We start from the raw sequence: 10,586 nt of genomic DNA, 5'->3' as shown, positions 1-10,586 counted from the left end.
CGCGAAGGAGAAAGCATCGCTCAAGCTTGGGGGAGGCTTAAATCAATGTTATATTCATGCCCCAATCATGAGCTCCCAAGAGAAGTAATTATGCAAAGTTTTTATGCTCGGCTTTCTGATAACAATCGCACCATGCTCGATACTTCTTGTGCTGGCTCTTTTATGATGAAGACTATTGAATTTAAATGGAATTTATTGGATAGAATTAAACGCAACTCTGAAGATTGGGACCTCGACGAAGGTAAGGAGTCAGGTATGACACCTAAGTTTGATTGTGTTAAATCTTTTATGGATACCGATATTTTCCGTAAGTTTAGCACTAAATATGGACTTGACTCTGAGATAGTAGCTTCTTTCTGTGAATCTTTTGCTACCTATGTTGATCTCCCCAAGGAGAAGTGGTTTAAATATCATCCTCCCATAGAAGTAAAAGTAGCTGCACCTATTAAAGTTGAAGAAAAGACTGTCACTTATAATGATCCTATTGTTCCCACTTCTTATGTTGAGAAACCACCTTTCCCTGTTAGAATGAAGGATCATGCTAAAGCTTCAACTGTTGTTCGTAAAAGCAATATTAGAATTTATACACCTCCTGAGCAAGTCAAAGTAGATCCTAATATTGCTATTGTTAAAGATCTCTTGTCTGATAATATTGATGGGCATGTTATTCAATTCTGTGGTGAAACTGCTAGAATTGCTAAACCTTGTGCTAGAGATAAACATAGACCTGTGGTAGGCGTGCCTGTTATTTCTGTTAAAATAGGAGATCATTGTTATCATGGCTTATGTGATATGGGTGCTAGTGCTAGTGTTATACCTATTACCTTGTATGAAGAAATTATGCATCATACTGCACCTACTGAGTTAGAAGATATTGATGTTACAATTAAACTTGCCAATAGAGATACTATATCTGCAATGGGAATTGTTAGAGATGTTGAAGTCTTGTGTGGAAAAACCAAATATCCCGCTGATTTTCTTGTTCTTGGTTCTCCACAAGATAGCTTTTGTCCCATTATATTTGGTAGACCCTTCTTGAATACTGTCAATGCTAAGATAGACTGCGAAAAGAATGTTGTTACTATTGGCTTAGATGATATGGTTCATGAGTTTAATTTCTCTAAATTTAGTAAACAACATCGTGAGGAAGAATTGCCTAGTAAAGATGAAATCATTGGTCTTGCTTCTATTGCTGTACCTCCTAGTGATCCCTTAGAACACTATTTGCTAGACCATGAAAATGATATGTTCATGAATGAAAGAAGGGAAATAGATGAAGTATTCTTTAAACAGGAACCTATTCTGCAACACAATTTGCCTGTTGAAATCCTTGGGGATCCTCCTCCACCCAAGGGTGATCCCGTGTTTGAGCTTAAACCGTTGCCTGATAATCTTAAATATGCTTATCTTGATGAAAAGAAAATATATCCTGTCATTATTAGTGCTAACCTTTCAGAGCATGAAGAAGAAAGATTATTGAGAACTCTGAAGAAGCACCGTGCCGCTATTGGATATACTCTGGATGATCTTAAGGGCATCAGTCCCACTCTATGTCAACATAAAATAAATTTGGAAGCGGATGCCAAACCAGTTCGTGATCCTCAACGACGTTTGAATCCTAAAATGAAAGAAGTGGTAAGAAATGAAATACTCAAGCTTCTGGAGGCAGGTATAATTTGTCCCGTTGCTGATAGTCAGTGGGTAAGTCCTGTCCATTGTGTCCCTAAGAAGGGAGGTATTACTGTTGTCCCTAATGATAAAGATGAATTGATTCCACAAAGAATTATCACAGGTTATAGGATGGTAATTGATTTCCGCAAATTAAATAAGGCTACTAAGAAAGATCATTACCCCTTACCTTTTATTGATCAAATGCTAGAAAGATTATGCAAACATACACATTATTGCTTTCTAGATGCTTATTCTGGTTTCTCTCAAATACCTGTGTCGGCTAGAGATCAATCAAAGACTACTTTTACATGCCCTTTTGGTACTTTTGCTTATAGACGTATGCCTTTCGGTTTATGTAATGCACCTGCTACCTTTCAAAGATGCATGATGGCTATATTCTCTGATTTTTGTGAAAAAATTTGTGAGGTTTTCATGGACGATTTTTCCGTCTATGGTTCCTCTTTTGATGATTGCTTGAGCAATCTTGATCGAGTTTTGCAGAGATGTGAAGAAACTAATCTTGTCTTGAATTGGGAAAAGTGCCACTTTATGGTTAATGAAGGTATTGTCTTGGGGCACAAAGTTTCTGAAAGAGGTATTGAAGTTGATAAAGCCAAGGTTGATGCTATTGAAAAGATGCCATGTCCCAAGGACATCAAAGGTATAAGAAGTTTCCTTGGTCACGCCGGATTTTATAGGAGGTTCATTAAGGACTTCTCAAAAATTTCTCGGCCTCTGACTAATTTACTACAAAAAGATGTACCATTTGTCTTTGATGATGATTGTGTAGAAGCATTTGAAATACTTAAGAAAGCATTAGTCTCTGCACCTGTTGTTCAGCCACCTGATTGGAATTTACCCTTTGAAATTATGTGTGATGCTAGTGATTATGCTGTAGGTGCTGTTCTAGGGCAAAGAGTTGATAAGAAATTAAATGTTATCCATTATGCTAGTAAAACTCTAGACAATGCTCAAAGAAATTATGCTACTACCGAAAAGGAACTTTTAGCAGTTGTATTTGCTTGTGATAAATTCAGACCCTATATTGTTGATTCTAAAGTAACTATTCACACTGATCATGCTGCTATTAAATATCTTATGGAAAAGAAAGATGCAAAACCTAGACTTATTAGATGGGTTCTCTTGCTACAAGAATTTGATTTGCATATTGTTGATAGAAAAGTAGCTGAGAACCCCGTTGCAGACAACTTATCTAGGTTAGAGAATGTTCTTGATGACCCACTACCTATTGATGATAGCTTTCCTGATGAACAATTAAATGTCATAAGTACTTCTCGTAGCACTCCATGGTATGCTGATTATGCTAATTATATTGTTGCTAAATTTATACCACCTAGCTTCACATACCAACAAAAGAAAAAGTTTTTCTATGATTTGCGACATTACTTTTGGGATGACCCACATCTTTATAAAGAAGGAGTAGATGGTGTTATTAGACGTTGTGTACCTGAGCATGAACAGGAACAGATCCTACGCAAGTGTCACTCCGAAGCTTATGGAGGACACCACGCTGGAGATAGAACTGCACATAAGGTATTGCAATCTGGTTTTTATTGGCCTACTCTCTTCAAGGATGCCCGTAAGTTTGTTTTGTCTTGCGATGAATGTCAAAGAATTGGTAATATTAGTAGACGTCAAGAAATGCCTATGAATTATTCACTTGTTATTGAACCATTTGATGTTTGGGGCTTTGATTATATGGGACCTTTTCCTGCCTCTAATGGATATACACATATTTTAGTTGCTGTTGATTACGTTACTAAGTGGGTAGAAGCTATTCCAACTAGTAGTGCTGATCATAACACCTCTATTAAAATGCTTAAGGAAGTTATTTTTCTGAGGTTTGGAGTCCCTAGATATTTAATGACTGATGGTGGTTCACACTTTATTCATGGTGCTTTCCGTAAAATGCTTGCTAAATATGACGTTAATCATAGAATTGCATCTCCATATCACCCGCAGTCTAGTGGTCAAGTAGAATTGAGCAATAGAGAGCTCAAATTAATTTTGCAAAAGACTGTCAATAGGTCTAGAAAGAATTGGTCCAAGAAACTGAATGGAGCATTATGGGCCTATAGAACTGCATATAAGAATCCTATGGGTATGTCTCAGTATAAAATGGTTTATGGGAAAGCATGTCACTTACCTCTCGAACTAGAACATAAGGCATATTGGGCTATTAAAGAGCTCAACTATGATTTCAAACTTGCCGGTGAGAAGAGGTCATTTGATATTAACTCACTTGATGAATGGAGAACCCAAGCTTATGAAAATGCCAAGTTGTTTAAAGAAAAAGTTAAAAGATGGCATGACAAAAGGATACAAAAGCGTGAGTTTAATGTAGGTGATTATGTATTGCTATACAACTCTCGTTTAAGATTTTTTGCAGGAAAACTTCTTTCTAAATGGGAAGGTCCCTACGTTATCGAGGAGGTCTATCATTCCGGTGCCATAAAAATCAACAATTTCGAAGGCACAAATCCGAAGGTGGTAAACGGTCAAAGGATCAAACACTATATCTCAGGTAATCCTATAAATGTTGAAACCAATATTATTGAAACCGCAACCCCGGAGGAATACATAAGGGACACTTTCTAGACCGTTCCAGACTCCGAAAAGGAATAGGTATGTGGTACGGTAAGTAAACCGACTCCAAAACAATTTTTAAGGCAATATTTCTCCGTTTTGGAATATTTAGAAAAATAGAAAAATAAGTGGCAGTCCGGGAAGGACACGAGGCCTCCACGAGGGTGGAGGGCACGCCCCTACCCCTCTGGGCGCGCCCCTACCTCGTGAGCACCTCGTGTGCCCTCCGGACTCCGTTTTCTTGCATAATACGTATTTTGGTTGGTAAAAATTCATTATATATTCTCCCAAAGGTTTTGACCACCGTATCACGCAAATATCCTCTGTTTTCGTTTCGAGCTATTTCCGTTGCAGATTTAGAGCACCATGACTTCTCCCTCCTCCAATAACGAAGACAACGATGCTTGGCTATTGAAGATAGAGTTGAAAAGAGAGGAACCAGAAGAGATCAACAAGGATGAAAGGATCAAGAAGGCCATGGAGGTTCAAGCTCCGGTGGACCATATTGCTGGGCTCAAGGGCATTATCCGCAAGTTGGAGGAGCTTTTACGCTCGATGTGCGATTATTCACCGTCATCATCACCACCTACATCACCTTCTAAGATATAATCACATGGGTATGGGCACTCCCCTTGGCAATTGCCAAGCTTGGGGGAGGTGCCCTGGTATCGTATCACCATCACAACTCCTATTCTTTACCGTTTTTCTTAGTTCGATCCTTTTAGTAGTATCTTGATTTAGTAGAATAAAGTCATGGCATGATCTAGCTTTGAGTTTTGCTTTATGATCGTTCTTTGTAATCGAGTCCGTGAGCTATATAATAAAGATTAGTGTTGAGTCAAGGGCTTGATTATTTTGCCATGATCTTGGGTAAATAGAAAGAAGAAAAAGAACAAAAAGAATCAAAAAGTTCATATTGATCTTATTGAAAGTAATGACCTCACATAGAAAGAGTATGATGATTAAAAGTTGTTGGGAGTTGGCAAGTATAGCTTTGGTCATCTTTGCAATTTATAGGAAGTAATAAGGAACGAGAGGTTTCACATATAGATATATTATCATTGACATCTTTTATGATTGGGAGCACTCATTAAAATATGACATGCTAAAGAGTTGAGCTTGGACAAGGAAGACAACATAATGAGTTATGTTTTCTCACATCCGAGATAAAGTATGTTGTCATGGGTCCTCTAACGTGTTGAGCTTGCCTTTCCCCCTCATGCTAGCCAAATTCTCAGCACCAAGTAGAAATGCTACTTGTGCTTCCAAATACCCTTAAACCAGTTTTGCCAGGAGAGTCCACCATATCTACCTATGGATTGAGTAAGATCCTTCAAGTAAGTTGTCATTGGTTCAAGCAATAAAAATTGCTCTCTAAATATGCATGACTTATTAGTACAGAGAAGATAAGCTTTGTACGAACTTGTTGTGGACGTAATAAAAGCGACGGACTGCATAATAAAGGTCCACATACAAGGGGCAATATAAAGTGACGTTCTTTTGCATTAAGATTTTGTGCATTAACCCTAAACGCGCATGACAACCTCTGCTTCCCTCTGCGAAGGGCCTATCTTTTACCATTATCCTCTACCTTATGCAAGAGTCACGGTGATCTTCACCTTTCCTTTTTCATTTTATCCTTTGGCAAGCTCAGCATGTTGGAAAGAACATGATATATATATATCTAATTGGATGTAGGGGAGTATGAATTATTATTGTTGACATTACCCTTGAGGTAAAAGGTTGTGGGGCAAAACTATAAGCCCCTATCTTTCTCTGTGTCCGATTAAAACTCCGCAACCACAAGTATTGCGTGAGTGTTAGCAATTATGAAGGACTAAGTGATAGTTGAGTATGTGGACTTGCTTTTAAGCTTTGACATAGAATCTTTCCGATGTTATGATAAATTGCAATTGCTTCAATGACTAAGGTTATAATTTGTTGGTGCTCAATAAGGTTTCTAATTCATACTTTTGCATCGTGAAAAGATCATCACTTGAACATGCGTAATCATATGACAAAATCTATATATGTTGCTGTTATGGAAATAATCATGATGCCTTCATGTCCGTATTTTATTTTTATCGACGCCTCTACCTCTAAACATGAGGACATATTTATTGTTATCGGCTTTTCGCTTGAGGACAAGCGAGGTCTAAGCTTGGGGGAGTTGATACGTCCATTTTGCATCATGCTTTTATATCAATATTTATTGCATTATGGGCTGTTATTTCACGTTATGTCACAATACTTATGGCTATTCTCTCTTATTTTACAAGGTTTACATGAAGAGGGAGAATGCCGACAGCTGGAATTCTGGGCTGGAAAAGGAGCAAATATTGGAGGCCTATTCTACGTAACTCCAGAAGTCCTAAAACTCCACGGAATATCTTAAAATAAATAAAGAAAAATCGTTGCCAAAGATGAAGGCCAGGGGCCCCACACCCTGCTCACGAGTTTGGGGGGCGCCCCCCCCATGGGGCGCGCCCCCTACCTCATGGGCCCCCTGGTGGCTCTCCGACGCCCATATTCTCCTATATGAAGTCTTTTGATGAGAAAAAATAGGAGGCAACCTTTTGGGACGAGACTCCGTCACCACGAGGCAGAACCTTGGCGGAACCAATCTAGGGCTCCGGCAGAGCTGTTCTGCCGGGGACACTTCCCTCCGAGAGGGGGAAATCATCACCATCGTCATCACCAACGCTCCTCTCATAGGGAGAGGGCAATCTCCATCAACATCTTCACCAGCACCATCTCATCTCCAAACCCTAGTTCATCTCTTGTATCCAATTCTTGTCTCCAAGTCCGGGATTGGTGCTAGTAGGTTGCTAGTAGTGTTGATTACTCCTTGTAGTTGATGCTAGTTGGTTTATTTGGTGGAAGATCATATGTTCAGATACTCTATGCATATTATTACCCCTCTGATTATGAACATGAATATGCTTTGTGAGTAGTTATGTTTGTACCTGAGGACAAGGGAGAAGTCTTGCTATTAGTAGTCATGTGAATTCGGTATTCGTTTGATATTTTGATAAGATGTATGTTGTTAGCCTCTAGTGGTGTTATGTGAACATCGACTACATAACACTTCACCATTATTTGGTCCTAGAGGAAGGCATTGGGAAGTAATAAGTAGATGATGGGTTGCTAGAGTGACAGAAGCTTAAACCCTAGTTTATGCGTTGCTTCATAAGGGGCTGATTTGGATCCATATGTTTCATGCTATGGTTAGGTTTACCTTAGTACTTTTGTTGTAGTTGCGGATGCTTGCAAGAGAGGTTAATCATAAGTGGGATGCTTGTTCAAGTAAGAACAACACCCAAGCACCGATCCACCCAGATATCAAATTATCAAAGTACCGAACGTGAATCATATGAGCATGATGAAAACTAGCTTGGCGATATTCCCATGTGTCCTCGGGAGCGCTTTGACTATTATAAGAGTTTGTCCAGGCTTGTCCTTTGCTACAAAAAGGATTGGGCCACCTTGCTGCACTTTATTTACTTTTGTTACTTGTTGCTCGTTACAATTTATCTTATCACAAAACTATCTGTTACCACTTATTTCAGTACTTGCAGAGAATACCTTGCTGAAAACCGCTTATCATTTCCTTCTGCTCCTCGTTGGGTTCGACACTCTTACTTATCGAAAGGACTACGATAGATCCCCTATACTTGTGGGTTATCAAGACGCTTTTGCAAGGTGGACATCATTACATCGTACCATTACATAATATTTGAGGATACATACAAGAGGCATACAATGCCACATGAATACAACAACCTCATACATAAGGGTGACATCCGACTACGGATGAAACACAAAGAACAACTCAATGACATCCACCCTGCTAGCCCAGGCTGCCGACCAGGAACCTATCCCCTGAACGACGAAGCAGAAGAAGAACTCAAAGCAAGCAAGCATCACTCTCATGTCATGAACATCGCATTACCTGTACCTACAACTGTTGTTGTAGTAATCTATGAGCCACGAGGAATCAGCAATCCCATTACCATGGGTATCAAGACTGGCAAAGCTTAATGGGTATGGAATGGATAAGTGGTGAGGTTGCAACAAGCGACTAAGCATGATATGGTGGCTAACTTACGAGTACAAGAGTAAGATGAGAAGCTACGCAAACGTTCGCAAACTAGTAATGATCAGTAAGTGATCCTGAGCTACTTACGTTCAAACATAACCCCACCATGTTCTCTCTTGACCCTCTCGAAAAGAGACCGTCACGGTTACGCACGCGGTTGGTGTGTTTTAATTCGAATCTGGTGTCAAGTTTTCTACAACTGGACATTTAAAATTTCCATCTGCCACATAACCACGGGCACGACTTTCGAAAGTTTAAACCCTGCAGGGGTGTCCCAACTTAGCCCATTATAAGCTCACGATCCATGGAGACAATCCTCCATCACGGGACATCCGATCAGACTCGGGGTCCCGGTGCACAAGATATTTTGACAATGGTAAAACTAATCCAGCAAAGCCTGCCGGCATGTCAACACCCTGATAGCAGCCGCACGTATCTAGTCTCAGGACATGTCCGGATGAGCATAACGTACAACAACTGAGACCCGAGTTGCCCCGGGGGAAGCCGCACATGACTCTAGTTTGGACCAGCATAATCAGCACTGGCCCTCCCTGTATGTAGAAAAGAATCCTCGGGTTCATGACGCCCTATGCCAATTAATTATTTAGTTTAAGTGTTATTATGGCAAATGTTAAAACCAATGTTGGGCCTTGCTGGAAGAGTTTTATTCAAAGCGAACTGTTAAGAGGGGCCCATAAACCCACACCATGTTAGGGATGTAAAATCAAGGAACATAACACCGATATGATGGAAACTAGGCCGGTAATAGTGGAACAAAACACTAGGCATAAGGCCGAGCCTTCCACCCTTTACCAAGTATATAGATGCATTAATTAAATAAGAGATATTGTGATATCCCAACATAATCTTGTCCAACTTGGAGCAATCTTCAACTTCACCTGCAACTAACAACGTTATAAGAGGGGCTGAGCAAAAGCGGTAACATAGCCAAACAACGGTTTGCTAGGAAGGGTGAAAAGGTTAGAGGCTGACATGGCAATTTGGGAGGCTTGAAGTAAGTGATAGGTAGCCCAACATAGCGATAGAACGAAGCAACTAGCATAGCAATGATAGTAGTGACATCCAAGGTGATGGTCATCTTGCCTGAAATCCCGCAAGGAAGAAGAACGAGTCCATGAAGAAGACGAACGGATGAATATGAACCAAGTGTAGACGAACGAATCCTCACAATCGCAACGAAACAGGAACTGTCGAGAAGAAGCACAACCGGAAAGAATCAAACAACGTGGTAAACACACAACACATAAACATGACATGATGCTCAACCAAGTATGATGCATGACAAGGCTATAAGATGCTACTCATGGGAAGAGATGATGCATACAAGAACATCACATCAAAGCAAGTTTAAATGAGGCCGGAAACAACATATAACAAATCCGGTAAATCCTCATATGCAAATTTGAAAATTGGTCCAGAACTAAACAAACATTAAGTTGAAGTTGTTACACAGCAAGTTAATATGCACCAAGATGATCTACATGAAATTCTAGTCAAGTTACATATAAAGTTCATTTAGTTCGGAGCTACGACCTAGAAGATATGAGCAAAACATGTTAAACATGACATTGATGCAAAATGCGTTCAAACATCAAGAAAACACCTCAAAAAAGGGATGAAACATGACATGATGAATCTACATACAATTCTAAGCAAGTTTCATATAGAGCATGCTCAAAACGGAGCAACGGTGCAACATACACTCCAATCAAGATATAACAACAATCTGCCCAAAACAGCAGGTAGGCACTTTGCAAACATCAAAACAACATGCTACATGGATCATATGAGCATAAACTTGACATGCAATTCAAGTACAGATAACATACTTCAAATATCATTAAAGTTCAGGTTCATAGGCATCAAGATTAAACCAATATGATCAATGCAAAAAGCAACTTTATAACACAGGGGTATATGCATGAGCATAGTTAATATGATGGGAACTTGAGAGTAAGAAAGAGACAAGCTACAACAAGTAAACATAGCAACCAAGGGCATGGTATAAAGGTACACATAACAAAGAGCAAATAACATCATGGAATCATATACATACGGCTCATGGACTAGTGGGACCAACAAGACAAGATTGAATGTTGAAATAGTTTCAGTAAGTGTAAAACAACAACATTATGATAGCATGTTTGCAAGCATGGAACAGAGGCATATGACATCCAAAATTAACAAC

Source organism: Triticum aestivum, chromosome 4B (genome assembly GCF_018294505.1).
Source record: "Triticum aestivum cultivar Chinese Spring chromosome 4B, IWGSC CS RefSeq v2.1, whole genome shotgun sequence".
In the NCBI taxonomy this organism is placed as follows: domain Eukaryota; kingdom Viridiplantae; phylum Streptophyta; class Magnoliopsida; order Poales; family Poaceae; genus Triticum; species Triticum aestivum.
This window is presented reverse-complemented; position numbering follows the sequence as displayed.